General features: G+C 38.4%; 3 pseudogenes; 2 read left to right on the top strand and 1 right to left on the bottom strand.

Annotated features, from left to right (window-relative positions):
• The window catches only part of LOC136665458 (ras-related protein Rab-26-like), a 201,273-nt pseudogene that overhangs the window by 26,491 nt on the left and 150,947 nt on the right, over positions 1–23,835 (bottom strand).
• LOC136665471 (U2 spliceosomal RNA) lies at positions 16,926–17,049 on the top strand (annotated as a pseudogene).
• On the top strand, positions 22,424–22,547 carry LOC136665470 (U2 spliceosomal RNA; annotated as a pseudogene).

Raw genomic sequence — 23,835 nt, 5'->3', positions numbered from 1 at the left:
CTGTTTTTCTGATTGTTGATGCTCTGCTTCTAATCTCTTAATTTCCCTCTCCAGTTCTACCTGTTGAGCCAAGCGTAACTTGGAAGATGAAATAGCAATAATATTACCCATCATTACTGCTTTGGGTCCCTCCCAGAGAATAGAGGGGGTTATTAAAAGTAAAGTATTCTGTTAAATATTTACATATTTCTTGTTGGATTGCTTCCTCGTTTAACAGTGAGACATTAAGTCTCCAGTATTTAAATTGTTTACTTGATCCTATCTTTATCTTTAAAGATAGAGCATGGTCTGATATGGTAATTGGTTTGATGTTACAATCTCTGGTCCTATATGTCTGTGGCCGATATCAAAATCATATCCCACCTGAAATAGCTACCATGCACCTGTGACATGAAAGTAAAGTACTTTTCTCTTGGGTGTAGATGGTACCAAACGTCCAGCAAACCCACCTTGCCCATCATTTCTAGAAGTGTATTGGATTTCCCAGATATACGCCCTGTTTTTGCTGGGAGCTTATCCATAGTCTGTCTCAGAATACAATTTAAGTCTCGACATAACAAGATCACTCCCTCTGCTTTATCTGTTATTAAGGATGTCATATACTTGAAGAAATATTAACTGTCTTCATTTGGTGCGCAAAGATTAAGCATTGTTATTTTAGTACCTCCAATTGTTCCTATTACTATCACATACCTCTTTATCCTCAATTGTTTTTTCATGGTTAAAATAAACTGATTTATTGAACAAGATGGCAACTCCCCTTTTCCTTGCATTTTTACAAGAAGCACTGTATACCTGATCCACCCATTCTCTTTTTAGTTTTAAATAGAGGTAACATGAGGCAGTGTCTACAACCCACAGAAATTGCTCAGGCAGTGTAGCTCATTCAGGATGGAATATCAATGTGAGCTGTGGCAAGAAGGTTTGCTGTGTTTGTCAGCACAGTATCCAGAGCATGGAGGAGATACCAGGAGACAGGCCAGTACAATTTTATTCTTACAAATTTAGTAATAATTTTGGAAACTCAAGATTCAAAGTTGATTTTTACAGTAAGTCACTTACTGAAACCCCAAATCCACACATGCAGTGACCACACAGATGAACAGTGTAACAGGTTTATGACATTTTTCTCTAACAAGGTAGAATCCATCCGTCTGCCTTTCCATTACTGTCCTCGCGTTTATCAATTATACAGAATCTAGAGCCAATGACTTTAGGCTCTGACTTCACTGATACCACACATAGAGAGGTGGATATATTCAGAAAATGAGGCCCTCCACATGCTCACTTGATCCTTTCCCAACATCATTGATAAAAGCAAGCAACTTAGTCATTTGCCCACACTGTAAACCCTAACGTTCAAATTCATTAACTGGATTGAGTGATTCTAACTAAAATATTTCAAATAGTTTCACTCACTTGAACAAAACAATTATATTAAACGATTTCTTCTTTTTGAGTTTGTGAAACTGTGATGTTTTCATTTAGCAGAGTTCTGTTTGTGGTTTTAAGTAAAGCTAACTTTATATGATGGATTTACCTGAATATAAATGTTAAAGGTTTGTGCACCATGACGTCTGATGTCATAGGGATAGAATCACTGCGTGCAATTTTCAACCAAGATGTTCGGATGATCTGGGTTAATGGATTTCAGTGAATTTCTTTGCGTCAATTATGTGTTAATGCATTGTAACAGGCAAGTTAAATTATGTGGCTTATCAGTCTTTGCTAAAGTGTGGAATTTGGAGGACTAGTGTTCCGTTATACAGTTAACAAAATAACGTGTTTTGTAGCTAAGTTGAGCCAAATTCGTCACAAAGGTATTTGAAACTATAAACAATTCCCTTCAAAAACTATAGTATTTTTTGTAAAAGTTCATATTTTAATTGGAATAGACCGCATGAGTTGCATATCTAACATTCTAATGTTGAAATGTTAAGTCATTAAGCTAACATCGGGACTACTGTGCTGACTTGGACCATTGGGAGAGCGGCAAACAAAACGGGACTGTTAACTTTAAATCACAATTTCTTCGGAGCAACACTTCAGCCAAACACAGTAAGGCACAGCAGTATTTTTATGTTATTTGTTTGCAATGTATACTTGGTTCAGACTGGTTGAATAGACAGCCTTCCTCTCTAGGCATGCGTGATATGTTTATATATTTTAAAAATGATAGCTACGACTGCTGCAATTGAGAGACAGGGTTATGTTTCGATGGAGCGAGTGAAAGAGTGAGCAGCGAGGGAGGGAGAGAGAGACCGGCTGAGGGTAAGGGAGAGAGAAAAGAAGAGGGTGGGAGAGAGGGTGGGAGAGAGCGTGTGAGCAAGCAGAGAGGGAGGGAGAGAGAGACTGGCTGAGGAAGTGAGGGTGACTGAGAGAGAGGTAGGGAGAGAGCGAGCAGAGAGGGAGGGAGGGAAGGAAAGGGAGAGAGGAAGGAGGGAAGGCAAAATCAAAGACAAAAGTTTGGTTTATTCAACTTTTCAAATACAGCCTTTTTATGACTTGTACAGTTTGTTCATGATTCTTATTACCCTCTACTTTTGAGTGTTTCCAAGCATGAGTTTTTCATGAATTAAGATCTTTGGAAGATCTTTTCACATTTATGTTCAAGATAATGTAGCCTCATAATTAAAAGAACACTGACGTTATTAAATAAAGTATTATGACATTATTCTTATTTATTACCTGTATTGCACACACATTCCATTAGGACAGACTTAGTGGATTCTAAATCATAGTAGTTTTGTGTATTTGTGTCTTGAAATGTAGTATTAAAAATGTATGTATAATCTAAGACAAAAAAGTAGAGATGTGTTCAACTGTTCTTACAAAATCAAGAACACTTTCAGTTCAGGTCACATTTAACATATTTGATCAGACCTCAGTCCAATATAAGGACTGAATCAAAGTATATTGTGTAGTGAATCAAATTATGAATTAATAAATTGTAAAAATTATTATAATAAAATTTATATTAATGCTGGGAAAAAAAGTTGGACCAATCCTGAAAATGAACCATCACACTCAAACATAAAGAGACCAAAGCGTGCAGATGTCAACTTCTTACAAACTTTCCGCAGGGACACAACCAAGTAACCCTTAAAACCCTCAGATGTGAAATTGGTGAAGAGGTTAAAAAGACTGAAAAAAATGCAGCTGTCATTAGTAAAATAATGCAGACCACCTTTGCATTCTGACGGCAGATCATTGTCATCACCAGCCCATCAGTTAAACAATTCTTTCCTGGCCTGCCCTGCGTATGGAGACTGAGGTATTTATTTTGTCCAGTGATATATAATGTAAAATATATGTATTTATATATATATATATATATATATATATATATATATATATATATATATATATATATATATATATATATATATCTCATTGGAATGTTTTTGTCAACTAAAGGTGTATGCAGAGTTTCAGAGGATCACAAACCAAAACTTGCCCAACAAATTCTATGCACAAATAGATCACCACGCACCTCGTTTGATGACCATGTTCCGGCAAAAAGCTTCCAAGACTGGGTGAGTTTCAGATGCTATTTGTGACATTTTGAAGGTTCATGATGAACAGGTTAGGAGTTTTTGGTTTGTGGGGGAATTTTGTGTGATATACAGGAACACTGTTTAAAGTGTGATTAACTGACCTGATAAGTGTATCATGGTTGTTCATTATTTATTAGGAATTACATGATGTCCACACAAGGCGAACTACAGTTCCTCGTGCTCTGCTGGTCTTGCTGCGTGAGGACGTCTTAGGTTTTTACAAGACATCCATGGTAAGTCTTATACTTGTACTGTCACATTCAGTTCAGATGAAATGTGCTATGTTTGACTAAATACAGCATAAAAAGTGAACTTTTTCTATTTCTCCTTAAACAGGAGCTATGCTCTCTGTAATAAAACATAAAACATTTACACAATGTCAGAAAAAAGTGACAACATAATGAAAATCTGTACTCTATGAAATGTATTTATTTGCCATATTTCCTAATATGGTAAACTGTAAAATTTTATTATTGGGAAACTGTAAAACTGCATTGTGCTATCATTTTATCAAAACATGACTGGTGCCTGCAAGCCAAAAACATTACAACACAGAGCACTTGTTATATGACACATGATGGGAAGAATGTTAAATCTTTGCTCTTTGCAATAACACTTGAATCAAAATCAAACACAAAATGACAGACAGCTATTACTGCTATTGGTAAGTCTAACCTCTTGTCATTGTATGAGTTGATCTTGAAGAGTCAGCAGGGGAGCTACCAATATGTTGCGTTCAGTGGCGGATGCTGGTCTTTCAAGAAGGGGAAGCTCAATTTCGGCCTACATCATAAAATCCATCCATCCATCCATCCATTATCTGCAACCGCTTATCCAATTTAGGGTCGCGGGGGGTCCAGAGCCTACCTGGAATCATTGGGCGCAAGGTGGGAATACACCCTGGAGGGGACGCCAGTCCTTCACAGGGCAACACAGACACACACACATTCACTCACACACTCACACCTACGGACACTTTCGAGTCGCCAATCCACCTGCAACGTGTGTTTTTGGACTGTGGGAGGAAACCGGAGCACCCGGAGGAAACCCACGCGGACACGGGGAGAACACACCAACTCCTCACAGACAGTCACCCGGAGCGGGAATCGAACCCACAACCTCCAGGCCCCTGGAGCTGTGTGACTGCGACACTACATCATAAAATGTGTCGGTTTATTTATATTTATTTATATTTATAACAAAAGTTAAGCATACTTCTGACTTTTAAGTTTATGAACTTAAAAAAATTAAGGCAATCTGTTGCCTTATTTTTTTTTAAGTTCTGCTAACTTATTCGGGTTTACAGTGCACTCATCACCACAATAATAAATAAGTCACTGCAAACTGGCCAAGTCCACCATGTCCTAAAAACTGCTCTTATTCATCCACACCTGAAAAATCCCTCAATAGATCCTGAAAACCTGGGAAATTATAGACCCACCTCCAACCTACCATTTCTCTCCAAGGTTTTGGAAAATTTGTTGCAGCACAGCATCTTCACCAGCTCCATACACACAGTCTGTATGAAACTTTTCAATCTGGTTTCTGCTCTGCACATAGTACAGAGACAGTCTTGGTCAGATTTACCAATGACTACTGCTGCTGACCAGGGCTCCCCATTGCTTCTCATACTCCTCTCTGCTGCCTTTGATACTATGGATCATAACATCCTTTTGCATCGACTACACACTACAGCTGGACTCTCTGGGACCATCCTCCGATGGTTCCAGTTATACCTCACTGGCAGAGTTGACTAAGTGGCCCTGGGGGAGGCGAGGTCATCACCCCACACTGTCACCTCTCTCAGAGGTCGGTGCTTGAAGCAACTCTATTTACTGTCAATATGCTCCTCCTGGGCATCATTAGAAAATATGGGATATCATTCCATTCTTATACAAATGACACCCAGTTTTATTTAAGAACAGATTCCATCTATACCTCAGCCACCCCACCAGCTCTCACTGCATGCCTGGAAGAGACAAAGGCATGGATGTCTGAGAACTTTCTTCACTTAAACAATAGCAAAACAGAAATCATTCTCATCGGTACTCCACATCAGATCAAGACATCTTCTATCAGTAGCATTAGCACACCATTCTGCTCTATTCTTCTGTTACAAAGCTAGGTGTCAAACTTGACCCACATTTATCATTTGACAATCACATTCACCATCTATCCAAAGTCTCTTTGCTCCATTTCAGAAATAGAGCAAAACTCCATACCTACCTCCCCTAACCGGACGCTGAAAAATTAGTCCCTGCCTTTGTCTCCTCCAGGCTGGACTATTACAATGCCCTCCACGTTGGGATCTCTGGCAGGAGCCTGCAGAAGCTCAAGCAGATTCAGAACAGTGCTTCCAGGATCCTGATGAGGAGGCACAAATATAAGCACATCACACCCCTTTTACAATCTCTACACTGGCTACCCATCCACTACAGAATCCAGTACAAACTCTTCTCACTCACCAGTGTCTCCATGCTCTACCTCAAAGAGCTCCTTACCTTGCACAATACCTCCGTTCAACAAATGCCTAGTCCCTTCAGCAGCCCCGGACCAAACTCTGTACTATTGGAGACTGGGCTTTTCAAACTGTTGCCCCACGTCTTTGGAGAATCTCCCAGAATCTCAGAGGGCACCACAGAGCATGGAGTCTTTTAAAAAATGACTAAAAACTCTCTTATTCAAAAAGGCTTATTAGGACCTTTGCATCTTTACTGTTCTTACTTTTATTTACTTGTTTCTAAAAGGTTACTTAATATTTAAATATTTTCTATTATCTTCTTCTGACTACACTACAAAAAATGGAATCTAAGCAAGTAAAATGTACTTAAATGTAGTCTATATATCTAGTATTACTCATTTGGAAATTGTTGTAAGAATATAATAAGATTATTCAACTTATTTCTAACTAATTTCTACTTGTTTTAAATCATTTTATCTACAAAAAGATATTTTTTCTTAATTCAAGAAATAACAAAAAATGATGCTTAAAAAAAGCAAAAAAATTTTCCAATGGAATAAGACACTTTGTGTAGATAAAAAGATTTAAAACAGGTAAAAATAAGTTAGAAATAAGTTGAATAATCTTATTATATTCTTACAACTTCCAAATGAATAATACTATATATTTAGACTACATTTAAGTACATTTTACTTACAGTGTATGTTGTAGCACTTTGAGATTTATTTGAAATGTAGTGCAATACATGCATTACAAATAAAATGTATTATTATTATTACACCAGGAGAGGTGGAGGGGGGCATAGGAAGGCAACAACCTAGCAACAGGACTGCTACCTCCTCCTTTGTGCAAGGGGGAACAGGAGCAGTGCCAGAGCCCTGCAGAATGACCTCCAGGAAACCACTCATATCCATGTTTTTGTGCAAACTGTCAAAAACAGACTCCATGAGGGTGGCATTAGGGCTTGTGCTTACAGCCCAACACTGTGCAGGGTGATTGACATTTGCCAGAGAACACCAAGATTGGCAGATTCACCACTGCTTTTATTAAAAAAATGTATTTGTAATGGGGTACTAATCTCATTTGAGGATCTAGTCCAGAGCTTTAATAATAAGAAAGATCAATATCTACAATGTCTTCAACTTAAATCTGCATTGAAGTAAAAAATAAGCATCACAAATAACCATCTTCAACCACCCAAATCAATCAGTGACATACCGTAAATAAAATAACATCCAATAAGAAACTATTGATATTGTACAAATTACTTATCAATCCAGAAAATATCATTTCACTCCCAATATCAAAATGAGAACAAGACTTTGCAATCTCTCCTGGTGAAGCTTTCTGGCCCAAAATATGCAACAATATTTACATAATGACAGATGACAACAATCTGGTTCAGTATAAGGTAATTCAAACCTGGACAAAACATCCTTTTATCATTTTCACTGGAAAGATCAGGTGTTTTACTACAATTACTACAATATGGGGACCATTTATAGAGAACATGGACAACCCCCACCAGCTATGTAAACATTAAATTCAAACATTTATATCAAGAATCTTTATAAACTGCTTAAATGGTGTATATATACAAATAATAATTAATCTAGCAAGAAATACATAAATCAACACAAGTAGCAACCTTATTTTATGTAAACCTTCAAATAATTGAAGGCAAACACATCTTGAATATCTGCCTGCCTGTTTACAAGTTGTTCCATCTCGTTGCTATGTCTGTCTCTGTCTAAGTTTATGTATAGGTCTCATTTGCATTCAGTTGCACACACGCACAAACGCACACATGCGCACACGCACACAGACACACACACACACATATTTGCACTCACCACCTAAACTATCTATTGAGGTCAGATACTGTTATTATTGCAGTTTTATTTTTATTAATTTATTCTTTTTTTTTACATCTGTCTGTTGATTATTCTGTCTATAGAATAAAATTAAACAGTCCTCCAAAAAGGGGGTTTTGGCAGGCCAAAACTATATATAAATAAATAAATGAAAAAGAATGGAGTGCTATTTGTCTTTAACATTTCAATTTCAATATTTCAACCTTTCAATTAATACACAATACAAACTAATACAATATAGGTGGATCATGAGCGTATATCTAACACCAGTAAAACTGAATACGTTTTAATATCCCAGATATTTGTAAAAGGGCGGCACGGTGGCGCAGCATGTCGTGTCGCAGTCACACACCTCCAGGGACCTGGAGGTTGTGGGTTCGATTCCCGCTCCAGGTGACTGTCTATGAGGAGTTGGTGTGTTCTCCCCGTGTCCGCATGGGTTTCTTCCGGGTGCTCCGGTTTCCTCCCACAGTCCAAAAACACATGTTGGTAGGTGGATTGGCGACTCAAAAAAAAAAGTGTCCGTGAATGTGTGTGTGTGTGTGTGTGTGTCTGTGTTGCCCTGTGAAGGACTGGCGCCCCCTCTAGGGTGTATTCCCGCCTTGCGCCCAATGATTCCAGGTAGGCTCTGGACCCACCGCGACCCTGAATTGGATAAGTGGTTACAGATAATGAATGAATGAATGAGATATTTATATAGAGCTGTTAAAGGAAATGTTTAATTGTATATGGGACTGAAACTATTAGTACAATCTCAAAGATTATTGATAAGGAAATTCCACTGTGTCCTAAGTTTTGCTTTTGGATTTGTCTCTGAAACACATTACAAATTTATAAATTAAAGCTAGTGAATCTTTGTTTATTTTATACAAAATGCTGGGTTGCTTTGCACTAGAAGGATATATCCCATCCAGTCTTGAATTCTTGGATCAAAAACGTTTTGTTTGGCTACTGAAAGGCTAACATATGCCCTCAAAAAGAAAAGTAAGACTTTTTATATGATCTGGGGCCATTTTTTGAATTTTTTTTACAAGTAGATATTGTAAGCTGATATACCTTTTGATGACTTGGATGCTATTTATCTTAGTGTATATTTGTGGATATATATATATTTGTCACGCCCATGTTCTGTCGTCTCTGTTTTCCCCGCCATGTGAGTTGTTTTTCAGTCATCATGTTTCCTTTTTTTGAAGTCTATCTGTTTTGTATGGTTCTGTTTTGTGTAAATAAAGTTTGCTGTGTTTTTAGCGAGTGCCTCCGCCTCCGTCAGTCCGCCCCGCGAATCCTGACAGAATGACCAACCATTATAAGGACGCAGCTAACACAGAAAATCCATTTACTAGGTGCACTATTCGCCAGACATGGTTCCGTACAGGCCCCAGTGTATGTGTTAGAGGCGGATGCGGAATGGAGTAGCAGGCTTCAGCAGATGCACGCCGCTGTTGCTCAGCGCCTTCAGGAGGAATCGACTCATGAATAAAGTGACTTCTCCAGCCTGAGACGTAGGAGCAAAGGAAACCGGCAAAAGCAGCGTGCTGGAGTATACCCCTCGCTGGAGGATTTCCCCCTCAGGTCCGGGGAAATTTTGGGGGGGGGTTGAGGGTAGGGGCTGTTAGCCTCCATCCTCAGGACAAGGGAGGTGAGGCTAACAGGGTTGCACCTCGGGGGGGGATCCAGGGTTGAAGAAATCCCTCAAGAGTGCACCCATCAGTCCCCCTAAACCCTCTACAGCTCCAGTACATGTCCTGCGAGTAGCACAAGCCCCTGCCTCCGTGGATGTTGTTGCAGGGCCCCCTGCCTCCTTGGACGTCATCGCAGGGCCCCCTGCTCCCAAGGACTACAGTCCCTCCTAACCTCCAGGAGAAGCTTGCAAGTCTTTGAGAAGGCGGCTCCCACAGCCGCTCCTGTCCCTGGGATGGCGGCGATCCAGGCCACTCCTGTCCCTACGAAGGCGGCTTCCACGGCCGCTCCTGTCCCTGTGTTGCTGGCAACCACCGCTCCTGTCCCTGTGAAGGCGCTGAACTCTGCCACTCCAGTCCCTGAGATGGCTATTTCCATGGCCGCTCCGGTGTCTGAGATGGCGGCTTCCACGGCCGCTCCGGTCTCTGAGATGGCGGCTTCCATGGCCGCTCCGGTCTCTGAGATGGCAGCTTCCTCGGCCATTCCTGTCCCTGAGAAGGCCGCTTCCATAGCCGCTCCTGTCCCTGTGAAGGCGGCTTCCACAGCTGCTCCTGTCCCTACGAAGGTGGCTTCCACGGCCGCTCCTGTCCCTACGAAGGCGGCTTCCACGGCCGCTCCTGTCCCTGTGTTGGCGGCAACCGCTGCTCCTGTCCCTGTGAAGGCGCCGAAACCCGCCGCTCCTGTCCCTGTGAAAGTGGTGAACCCAGCCGCTCCAGTCTCTGACATGGCGGCTTCCACGGCCGCTCCGGTCTCTGAGATGGTGGCTTCCACGGCTGCTCCGGTCTCTGAGATGGCGGCTTACACGACTGCTCCAGTCTCTGAGATGGCGGCTTCCACGGCCGCTCCGGTCTCTGAGATGGCGGCTTCCACGGCCGCTCCGGTCTCTGAGATGGCAGCTTCCTCGGCCGTTCCTGTCCCAGCGAAGGCGGCTTCCTCAGCCGCTCCTGTCCCAGCGAAGGCAGCTTCCTTGGCCGCTCCTGTCCCAGTGAAGGCGGCTTCCCCGGCCACTACTGCACCCGCTTCTGCACCCGTGACATGCCCCTGTCCAGTCTTCCGTCTCAGGTCCTGTCCTGTCTCAAGTTCAATCACCCATCCTGTCTCAAGCCTGTCTCAAACATGTCTCCATTCCAGTCCCACACTTATAATCCTGTCAAGTCAAGTCCTCGTCCAGTATCTGGCCCAATGTCCAGCACCCTGTCCAGTCACATGCCCCTGTCCAGTCTTCCGTCTCAGGTCCTGTCCTGTCCTCAGTCTTGTCTCAGTTCCTGTCCAATGTGCGACCCCTGTCTCAAATCTCAAGTCTGTCAAATCTTGTGTTTCTACTCCCATCCTGTCTAGTCCATTCCAGTCCCTAGTCCTGTCTCCTGTTCCATTTTGTAAGTCACCGTCCAGTCTCTTGTTCAGTCTCCTGTATCCAGTCCTGTCTTGTCCCCCGTTCCTGTGTCTGTTCCTGTCTTGTCCTGAGTCCTGTCACCCGTTGGTTAGTTGTCTTGTCTTGGTCTGTGCTCTCTCTCCTGTGCCAGCTCCTGGGGGGTCTAGGTGTATGAGCCACGGGACTTGCGCGTTCAGGAGGGGGCATCTGTCACGCCCTTGTTCTGTTGTGTCTGTTTTCCCTCTGTTTGTTATTGTTTGTGTCTCCACTCTCGTCCTCGTCAGTCTCGTTGGTGATCCGTCCCCCTCGTTATCTGTTCCAGGTGTGTCTTGTCTGTGTCAGGTATTTAAGTTCCCTTGTTTCACTCCCGTTGGTCAGTCATTTGTACTGTTGTTACCTCTGTCATGTTATGAAGTCTGTCTCCGCTGTTTCTCCGTCATTGTTTTCCACGTCGTTGTTTCGTTTCCAAGTCTAGTCTGTCTCTGCTGTTTCCTCTGTCGTGATTTGTTTTTCAGTCATCGTGTTTCCTTTCTTTTGAAGTCTATCTGTTTTGTATGGTTCTGTTTTGTTAAATAAAGTTTGCTGTGTTTTTAGCGAGTGCGTCCGCCTCCATCAGTCTGCCCCGCGGACCTCTACTTTTTTAAATAAATGTTCAGAGATGACAATAAGGCTGGGAATAGGAGTCCTGTTTATTATTATTATTATTATTATTATTATTATTATTATTATTAATTGTTTCGTTTCAGTGTATCTTGTTTGTTATATGAAAATGAAATAAATATTTTCACAAAAATATCATGGTAATGTTTACTAATATTTTGAATTGAAATTAGACAGGAACCTCATCAGTGAAATCATCATCATAAATACATGTATGTATATGTGTTAAAATCTCACCATGTGCATCACGGTAGTAGGCGTGAGTAACACTGCGAAAGCGTTCCTGTCCTGCAGTGTCCCAGATCTACAGAGGGAGAGAGAAAAAGATGAGTGAATGTTTGGCTTTCATCTTTAAATGAAGTGCTAACTATTTGCTTACATTCCAACTCTGAGCAGTACTAAATCTAGCTCCTCTTCATTAGGTTCAAAATTGAAATGGTTTGGGAACACTTGAAGTGTGTTTGTATAGAAGGTAGTGGTAATATAGTGGTATATATATATATATATATATATATATATTATGGCAAGCCAAACAGGAAATATTTAATGAAAGTTGATATATATAGAATGAACTTTGATATATATAGAATGAACTTTGATATATATATAGAATGAACGCTGATATATATAGAATGAAAGTTGATATATATAGAATGAACACTGATATATATAGAATGAACACTGATATATATAGAATGAACTTTGATATATATAGAATGAACTTTGATATATATAGAATGAACGCTGATATATATAGAATGAACTTTGATATATATGGAATGAACACTGATATATATAGAATGAACACTGATATATATAGAATTAACTTTGATATATATGGAATGAACGCTGATATATATAGAATGAACTTTGATATATATAGAATGAACGCTGATATATATAGAATGAACTTTGATATATATAGAATGAACGCTGATATATATAGAATGAACTTTGATATATATAGAATGAACGCTGATATATATAGAATGAAAGCTGATATATATAGAATGAACTTTGATATGAACACGATGAACGCGAAAGTGAAGTTGAACATCTCCCATGGCCTGCACAGTCACCAGATATAAATATTATTGAGACACTTTGGGGTGTTTTGGAGGAGCGAGTCAGGAAACGTTTTCCTCCACCAGCATCACGTAGTGAGCTTTCATTCTATATATATCAAAGTTCATTCTATATATATCAACTTTCATTCTATATATATCAGTGTTCATTCTATATATATCAAAGTTCATTCTATATATATCAAAGTTCATTCTATATATATCAGCGTTCATTCTATATATATCAGCATTCATTCTATATATATCAAAGTTCATTCCATATATATCAAAGTTCATTCTATATATATCAGCGTTCATTCTATATATATCAGCGTTCATTCTATATATATCAAAGTTCATTCTATATATATCAGCGTTCATTCTATATATATCAGCATTCATTCTATATATATCAAAGTTCATTCTATATATATCAAAGTTCATTCTATATATATCAGCTTTCATTCTATATATATCAAAGTTCATTCTATATATATCAAAGTTCATTCTATATATGTCAACTTTCATTCTATATATATCAGCGTTCATTCTATATATATCAAAGTTCATTCTATATATATCAACTTTCATTCTATATATATCAGCGTTCATTCTATATATATCAAAGTTCATTCTATATATATCAAAGTTCATTCTATATATATCAGCTTTCATTCTATATATATCAAAGTTCATTCTATATATATCAGCTTTCATTCTATATATATCAGCGTTCATTCTATATATATCAAAGTTCATTCTATATATATCAGCGTTCATTCTATATATATCAGTGTTCATTCTATATATATCAGCGTTCATTCTATATATATCAACTTTCATTCTATATATATCAACTTTCATTCTATATATATCAAAGTTCATTCTATATATATCAGCGTTCATTCTATATATATCAAAGTTCATTCTATATATATCAGCATTCATTCTATGTATATCAACTTTCATTCTATATATATCAACTTTCATTCTATATATATCAGCGTTCATTCTATATATATCAAAGTTCATTCTGTATATATCAACTTTCATTCTATATATATCAACTTTCATTCTATATATATCAAAGTTCATTCTATATATATCAGCGTTCATTCTATATATATCAAAGTTCATTCTATATATATCAGCGTTCATTCTATATATATCAACTTTCATTCTATATATATCAACTTTCATTCTATATATATCAAAGTTCATTCTATATATATCAAAGTTCATTAAATATATATCAAAGTTCATTAAATATTTCCTGTTTGGCTTGCCATAATATATATATATATATATATATTATATTAAAATAATTTAGCAATTGGTAAGTTATTAACTGATACTAGTCTGGTAAAAAAGAATAAAAAATATTTTTGCTGACTGTAGCTGATCTCTTGCTGCACATTATGTGGGCCCACATGGAAATAGACCACCGTAAAACAACTATTGACTATTATTTGTGTGGCAAGCAATTCTCATTACATTTTTATCACCTACATGTTTAAGGCATGTCTGTATGTGTATGGGTCTAGGTGCTGATAACAGTGCACAGTAGTCCTGCTGAGGTTTTTCACAGGAGCAACAAATGGGCTAAGGTGAATAACTTTATAAATACAATGTGCACTAATACAGTAGTCCAGAGATATCCAATACAGTCGACAAAGTCCTGGTGCGACTGTAAATTTTCACTTAAGCATGATCAAACTTGACTTTACTAGATTCATAGGAAAGAAAACACACAGCTTTACGGGCCAGTTATAGAGTTTAGACACACATGTGGCACTGGAAGAAAGGAGATAGTATTGTTTTTTTTTCTTTTTTTTTGTCTGTTTGTTTGTTTGCAATAAACACATTTACATATTCATCTCAATAAATTAGAATATCATGAAAAAGTTAATTTATTTCAGTAATTCAATTCACAAAATGAAACAAATATATTATATAGATTCATTACAAACAGAGTGATCAATTTCAAGTGTTTATATCTTTTAATGTTGATGACTATGGTTTACAGCCAATGAAAACCCAAAAGTCATTATCTCAGAAAATTATAATAATCAACACAAAATGCCTGCGGAGGTTTCCTAAGCCTTTAAAATGGTCCCTTAGTCAGCTACACAATCAAGGGGAAGACTGCTCACTTGACAGATGTCAAGAAGGCAGCCATTGACACCTCCTGCTGTAGCCAAGCTTATTTAATGGAAAGTTGAGTGAAAGGGAAAAGTGTGGTAGAAAAAGGTGCACAAGCAATTGAGATAACTGCAGCCTTGAAATGATTGTCAAGAAAAGGCCATTCAAAAATGTGGGGGAGATTCACAAGGAGTCGACTGCTGCTGGAGTCAGTGCTTCAAGAGCCACCACACACAGTCGTATCAATGACATAGACTACAACTGTTGCATTCATTGCGTCAGACCACTTATGACCTAGAGACAACTGCAGAAGCGTTTTACCTGGGCCAAGGGGAAAAGGGACTGAACTGTTGCTCAGTAGTCTAAATCTTGTTTTCAGATTAAAGTTTATTTGGCATTTCATTTGGAAATCAAGGGCCCAGAGTCTGGAGGAAGAGTGGAGAGGCACACAATCCTAGCTGCTTAAGGTCTAGTATGAAATTTCCACTGTCTAGTAATGCTTTGGGGAGCCATTTCATTTCTGGTGTTAATCCACTGTGTTATATCAAGTCCAAAGTCAGTGTAGCCATCTACCAGTACATTTTAGAGCACTTCATGCTTCCCTCTGCTGACAAGCTTTACAGAGATGTGGATTTCTTTTTCCAGCAGAACTTGGCACTTGTCCACACTGCCAAAAGTACCAATACCTGGTTTAATAACCACAGTATCACTGTGCTTGATTAGCTAGCAAACTCGCCTGACCTAAACCCCATATAGAATCTATGGTGTATTGTCAAGAGAAAGATAAGAGACACCAAACCCAACAATGAAGACGAGCTGAATGCTGCTATCAAAGCCACCTGGGCTTCCAAAACACCTCAGCAGTGCCACAGGCTGATTGTCTCCATGCTGCACTGCAGTGATTATGCAAAAAGAGCCCCAACCAAGTATTGAGTGTATATACTCCACATACTTTTCAGTAGGCTAACATTTCTGTATAAAAATAATTTTGGTCTTTTATAGTATTTTAATTTTTGGTAAAATTTTACTGTAGGGTGGTGTTCTTAAGGCTCCATGACACCTACATAAAGCCTGTATGACAACTGACATAAGCATACATATACATTTATAAACACTTATTCCAAAAGATGGCAATTGTCATAAATGTTGCTTGCCATATTATATTGGCTCTTCACATTTTTAGGATTTAGATTCATGTAGCCTCACTTTTTGTTTTTTGTTTGTATTTTGTTTTGATTTGCACTTTATGATATTTATGAATAAGCAAATACACTGTTATGACAACTTTATGTATACTTTTTATTAGTTGAAAAAGTAGATAAATAAGCAGGGATGAGGGAGGGGGCAAGAAGAAAAAGAATAAAAAGAAATAATAATAATAATTCTAGCGAGAAGCAGCAGCCACAAGTGGAAGTTTTTGAGATTGCGAGATATGTACATAACAGATCCATAATGGACTGATATTTATATATATTTTTTTTACTTTGTGATTCGTTCCATGAACCCTAAAGGCAAATAGAATAAAATGTCAATATAATGTGCAGATTATAATTATAAGTTTGATGTGTGCCAAATTAGGTCTAGGCAGTTCTCAACATTTATGGAATCTCTGGATTCCATCATTTATGGAACTTGAATCTGGCAATTGCAGAGTTGGGTATAGTAGCCAAAAACTGTACCATTACTTTAAAATATTTATTTTCAAGTAAAAAGCGTAAAGGATCTAGTAAAAAGAATAGGATGGTACCAAGAATTACTTAATTTGATTTTTTTAAAACAAAACAGAACTGCGAAACAGACTAATTTAGGCAACACAAACATTCAATTACATATCTTTAAATCTCTTTAAATTAATTGTTATAAAACAATTAAAATGTAAATGTCCACATTTAAATAATGACCAATTCCCATATTTAACTGGAATCTTTTAAATGTATTAAAACAATAAAAAAATATTTGAGAAAAAATATTAATTAATGCATTCAGTCATTCATTGTGTGTAAGTGCTTATCCAATTCAGGGGTCTAGAGCCTATCCAGAGTCACTCGGCACAAGGCAGGAACACACTCACACATTTGTTGAGAAACACTACGGATAAGGTCATTTGATAATGCCATTGCTTCTCTACATTTTGGCTAAGATCAAGTGTAGTATCTGTTCTTATCAGGTTATATCTGTGTCATGTTGTGGAGTCATCAGAAATATAAACGGGAACGGAGGTAATTGCAGGAGACTTTAATAATAACCAAAAGGAAACTAGACAGAGGGGCTAAACACAAAGACTATTAAACTCACTTAGCAAGACTATTTAACTCACTGAACAAAAAATAAAATAAAAATAAAAGACCTTGAAACAAGCAATGAACACTAAACAAGAACTAAACATAAAGGGGCTAACACTAAACAAGGTTAAATAAGACAGCAAAACAAGATGGCTAAGCAGAGCAGAACACAGAAAATAAACAGAGCAGGCTAAACTATAAACAAAAAGACTAATCACAAAGGCTAAACACTTAAAAGAGAGGATAAACACAAAGGCTATAAACATAGAACCAAAACATAGCAAGAATCTTTAGCAAGGATATCTTTAGCACAAACATACATACAACCACAGTGATCCACATACAGGAAACACTGATGTGGACTTTAAAAAGACAACACAAACATGAAACACCTGGGACAAAAACACAAAGGAGGCACAAGGGCGGAGACAAAGAAGACAGGGACAAAACAAAGAGCCATGTGCTTATAAATACATGAAAAACAAAGGAAACAATGATACACAGACAGCAGGAAAACACTAGACAGGGCTATACATGACAGATGCGCCTTCCTAAACGCGCAACTCCTGGGACATGTAGACCTAGATCCCCCCAGGAGCTGGGGAAGGAGAGGAGCCTGGAAAATAAGACAGGAAAGAAGCTCAGACAAGGGACTGAAAAGGTGACTGGACTAGGCAGGGGAACAGGAACCGGGACATTTACAGGGACAGACATGAACATGGTGACAGGGACTGGGACAGAGACAAGGGCAGACACTAGAACAGGGACCAACACTGGAACAGACACAGGGACAAAAGCAAACATAGGGGAGTGCCCAGGACTGACATAAGTCTGTTGCAAAGTCTGAGAGGCCAGTCTGGGCACAGTTCTAGGAGTCAGCCCCGAAGTCCTTGGGACTGATTTAGGGCCACGAAAAAAAGCAGCCAGGGCCACAGTCATGGGAGCGGCAGATGTCACCGCCATCACTGGAACAGGAGCAGCAGGGTTCACTACCTTCACTGGAACAGGAGCAGCGGATGCCGCCTTCACATGGACAGAAGTGGCGGGGTTCGCCACCTTCACAGGAACAGAAGCGGAGGGTGACGCCGCCTTCGCAGGAACAGAGGGCCCTGCGGAGACGACCTCGGAAGCAGGGCGCCCTGTAGAGACGCCCTCGGAAGCAGGGGGCCCTGAATCCTCTGGATCGCCTGGGGGCTCTTGATCCTCTGGAATAGTCTGGGCCTGTGGATCCTCTGGAGTGAGTGGGGGCTCTGTATCAGTGTGGGGCTCTTGATCCTCTGGAGTGACCAGGGGCTCTGGATCATATGGAGTGGCCGGGGGCTCTGTACATTCAGTCTTGGTACCTGGGAGCTCCTCATCAAACAGGTTCACCAAGATAGTTAGTTTAAAAATGAAGTCTGAGAGGTCTCCATGGCTGCTGGCTCTAAACTCAGGCAATGTCTGCTTAATAGATAGTTCATTCTATATATATCAGCTTTCATTCTATATATATCAAAGTTCATTCTATATATATCAAAGTTCATTCTATATATGTCAACTTTCATTCTATATATATCAGCGTTCATTCTATATATATCAAAGTTCATTCTATATATATCAACTTTCATTCTATATATATCAGCGTTCATTCTATATATATCAAAGTTCATTCTATATATATCAAAGTTCATTCTATATATATCAGCTTTCATTCTATATATATCAAAGTTCATTCTATATATATCAGCTTTCATTCTATATATATCAGCGTTCATTCTATATATATCAAAGTTCATTCTATATATATCAGCGTTCATTCTATATATATCAGTGTTCATTCTATATATATCAGCGTTCATTCTATATATATCAACTTTCATTCTATATATATCAACTTTCATTCTATATATATCAAAGTTCATTCTATATATATCAGCATTCATTCTATATATATCAAAGTTCATTCTATATATATCAGCATTCATTCTATGTATATCAACTTTCATTCTATATATATCAACTTTCATTCTATATATATCAGCGTTCATTCTATATATATCAAAGTTCATTCTGTATATATCAACTTTCATTCTATATATATCAACTTTCATTCTATATATATCAAAGTTCATTCTATATATATCAGCGTTCATTCTATATATATCAAAGTTCATTCTATATATATCAGCGTTCATTCTATATATATCAACTTTCATTCTATATATATCAACTTTCATTCTATATATATCAGCGTTCATTCTATATATATCAGCGTTCATTCCATATATATCAACTTTCATTCTATATATATCAGCATTCATTCTATATATATCAAAGTTCATTCTATATATATCAAAGTTCATTAAATATTTCCTGTTTGGCTTGCCATAATATATATATATATATTATATTAAAATAATTTAGCAATTGGTAAGTTATTAACTGATACTAGTCTGGTAAAAAAGAATAAAAAATATTTTTGCTGACTGTAGCTGATCTCTTGCTGCACATTATGTGGGCCCACATGGAAATAGACCACCGTAAAACAACTATTGACTATTATTTGTGTGGCAAGCAATTCTCATTACATTTTTATCACCTACATGTTTAAGGCATGTCTGTATGTGTATGGGTCTAGGTGCTGATAACAGTGCACAGTAGTCCTGCTGAGGTTTTTCACAGGAGCAACAAATGGGCTAAGGTGAATAACTTTATAAATACAATGTGCACTAATACAGTAGTCCAGAGATATCCAATACAGTCGACAAAGTCCTGGTGCGACTGTAAATTTTCACTTAAGCATGATCAAACTTGACTTTACTAGATTCATAGGAAAGAAAACACACAGCTTTACGGGCCAGTTATAGAGTTTAGACACACATGTGGCACTGGAAGAAAGGAGATAGTATTGTTTTTTTTTCTTTTTTTTTTGTCTGTTTGTTTGTTTGCAATAAACACATTTACATATTCATCTCAATAAATTAGAATATCATGAAAAAGTTAATTTATTTCAGTAATTCAATTCACAAAATGAAACAAATATATTATATAGATTCATTACAAACAGAGTGATCAATTTCAAGTGTTTATATCTTTTAATGTTGATGACTATGGTTTACAGCCAATGAAAACCCAAAAGTCATTATCTCAGAAAATTATAATAATCAACACAAAATGCCTGCGGAGGTTTCCTAAGCCTTTAAAATGGTCCCTTAGTCAGCTACACAATCAAGGGGAAGACTGCTCACTTGACAGATGTCAAGAAGGCAGCCATTGACACCTCCTGCTGTAGCCAAGCTTATTTAATGGAAAGTTGAGTGAAAGGGAAAAGTGTGGTAGAAAAAGGTGCACAAGCAATTGAGATAACTGCAGCCTTGAAATGATTGTCAAGAAAAGGCCATTCAAAAATGTGGGGGAGATTCACAAGGAGTCGACTGCTGCTGGAGTCAGTGCTTCAAGAGCCACCACACACAGTCGTATCAATGACATAGACTACAACTGTTGCATTCATTGCGTCAGACCACTTATGACCTAGAGACAACTGCAGAAGCGTTTTACCTGGGCCAAGGGGAAAAGGGACTGAACTGTTGCTCAGTAGTCTAAATCTTGTTTTCAGATTAAAGTTTATTTGGCATTTCATTTGGAAATCAAGGGCCCAGAGTCTGGAGGAAGAGTGGAGAGGCACACAATCCTAGCTGCTTAAGGTCTAGTATGAAATTTCCACTGTCTAGTAATGCTTTGGGGAGCCATTTCATTTCTGGTGTTAATCCACTGTGTTATATCAAGTCCAAAGTCAGTGTAGCCATCTACCAGTACATTTTAGAGCACTTCATGCTTCCCTCTGCTGACAAGCTTTACAGAGATGTGGATTTCTTTTTCCAGCAGAACTTGGCACTTGTCCACACTGCCAAAAGTACCAATACCTGGTTTAATAACCACAGTATCACTGTGCTTGATTAGCTAGCAAACTCGCCTGACCTAAACCCCATATAGAATCTATGGTGTATTGTCAAGAGAAAGATAAGAGACACCAAACCCAACAATGAAGACGAGCTGAATGCTGCTATCAAAGCCACCTGGGCTTCCAAAACACCTCAGCAGTGCCACAGGCTGATTGTCTCCATGCTGCACTGCAGTGATTATGCAAAAAGAGCCCCAACCAAGTATTGAGTGTATATACTCCACATACTTTTCAGTAGGCTAACATTTCTGTATAAAAATAATTTTGGTCTTTTATAGTATTTTAATTTTTGGTAAAATTTTACTGTAGGGTGGTGTTCTTAAGGCTCCATGACACCTACATAAAGCCTGTATGACAACTGACATAAGCATACATATACATTTATAAACACTTATTCCAAAAGATGGCAATTGTCATAAATGTTGCTTGCCATATTATATTGGCTCTTCACATTTTTAGGATTTAGATTCATGTAGCCTCACTTTTTGTTTTTTGTTTGTATTTTGTTTTGATTTGCACTTTATGATATTTATGAATAAGCAAATACACTGTTATGACAACTTTATGTATACTTTTTATTAGTTGAAAAAGTAGATAAATAAGCAGGGATGAGGGAGGGGGCAAGAAGAAAAAGAATAAAAAGAAATAATAATAATAATTCTAGCGAGAAGCAGCAGCCACAAGTGGAAGTTTTTGAGATTGCGAGATATGTACATAACAGATCCATAATGGACTGATATTTATATATATTTTTTTTACTTTGTGATTCGTTCCATGAACCCTAAAGGCAAATAGAATAAAATGTCAATATAATGTGCAGATTATAATTATAAGTTTGATGTGTGCCAAATTAGGTCTAGGCAGTTCTCAACATTTATGGAATCTCTGGATTCCATCATTTATGGAACTTGAATCTGGCAATTGCAGAGTTGGGTATAGTAGCCAAAAACTGTACCATTACTTTAAAATATTTATTTTCAAGTAAAAAGCGTAAAGGATCTAGTAAAAAGAATAGGATGGTACCAAGAATTACTTAATTTGATTTTTTTAAAACAAAACAGAACTGCGAAACAGACTAATTTAGGCAACACAAACATTCAATTACATATCTTTAAATCTCTTTAAATTAATTGTTATAAAACAATTAAAATGTAAATGTCCACATTTAAATAATGACCAATTCCCATATTTAACTGGAATCTTTTAAATGTATTAAAACAATAAAAAAATATTTGAGAAAAAATATTAATTAATGCATTCAGTCATTCATTGTGTGTAAGTGCTTATCCAATTCAGGGGTCTAGAGCCTATCCAGAGTCACTCGGCACAAGGCAGGAACACACTCACACATTTGTTGAGAAACACTACGGATAAGGTCATTTGATAATGCCATTGCTTCTCTACATTTTGGCTAAGATCAAGTGTAGTATCTGTTCTTATCAGGTTATATCTGTGTCATGTTGTGGAGTCATCAGAAATATAAACGGGAACGGAGGTAATTGCAGGAGACTTTAATAATAACCAAAAGGAAACTAGACAGAGGGGCTAAACACAAAGACTATTAAACTCACTTAGCAAGACTATTTAACTCACTGAACAAAAAATAAAATAAAAATAAAAGACCTTGAAACAAGCAATGAACACTAAACAAGAACTAAACATAAAGGGGCTAACACTAAACAAGGTTAAATAAGACAGCAAAACAAGATGGCTAAGCAGAGCAGAACACAGAAAATAAACAGAGCAGGCTAAACTATAAACAAAAAGACTAATCACAAAGGCTAAACACTTAAAAGAGAGGATAAACACAAAGGCTATAAACATAGAACCAAAACATAGCAAGAATCTTTAGCAAGGATATCTTTAGCACAAACATACATACAACCACAGTGATCCACATACAGGAAACACTGATGTGGACTTTAAAAAGACAACACAAACATGAAACACCTGGGACAAAAACACAAAGGAGGCACAAGGGCGGAGACAAAGAAGACAGGGACAAAACAAAGAGCCATGTGCTTATAAATACATGAAAAACAAAGGAAACAATGATACACAGACAGCAGGAAAACACTAGACAGGGCTATACATGACAGATGCGCCTTCCTAAACGCGCAACTCCTGGGACATGTAGACCTAGATCCCCCCAGGAGCTGGGGAAGGAGAGGAGCCTGGAAAATAAGACAGGAAAGAAGCTCAGACAAGGGACTGAAAAGGTGACTGGACTAGGCAGGGGAACAGGAACCGGGACATTTACAGGGACAGACATGAACATGGTGACAGGGACTGGGACAGAGACAAGGGCAGACACTAGAACAGGGACCAACACTGGAACAGACACAGGGACAAAAGCAAACATAGGGGAGTGCCCAGGACTGACATAAGTCTGTTGCAAAGTCTGAGAGGCCAGTCTGGGCACAGTTCTAGGAGTCAGCCCCGAAGTCCTTGGGACTGATTTAGGGCCACGAAAAAAAGCAGCCAGGGCCACAGTCATGGGAGCGGCAGATGTCACCGCCATCACTGGAACAGGAGCAGCAGGGTTCACTACCTTCACTGGAACAGGAGCAGCGGATGCCGCCTTCACATGGACAGAAGTGGCGGGGTTCGCCACCTTCACAGGAACAGAAGCGGAGGGTGACGCCGCCTTCGCAGGAACAGAGGGCCCTGCGGAGACGACCTCGGAAGCAGGGCGCCCTGTAGAGACGCCCTCGGAAGCAGGGGGCCCTGAATCCTCTGGATCGCCTGGGGGCTCTTGATCCTCTGGAATAGTCTGGGCCTGTGGATCCTCTGGAGTGAGTGG

The sequence above is a fragment of the Hoplias malabaricus genome, chromosome 13 (genome assembly GCF_029633855.1).
Source record: "Hoplias malabaricus isolate fHopMal1 chromosome 13, fHopMal1.hap1, whole genome shotgun sequence".
Classification (NCBI taxonomy): domain Eukaryota; kingdom Metazoa; phylum Chordata; class Actinopteri; order Characiformes; family Erythrinidae; genus Hoplias; species Hoplias malabaricus.
Note: the sequence above shows the minus strand (reverse complement) of the source record. Positions and strands in the feature narration are given on the sequence as shown.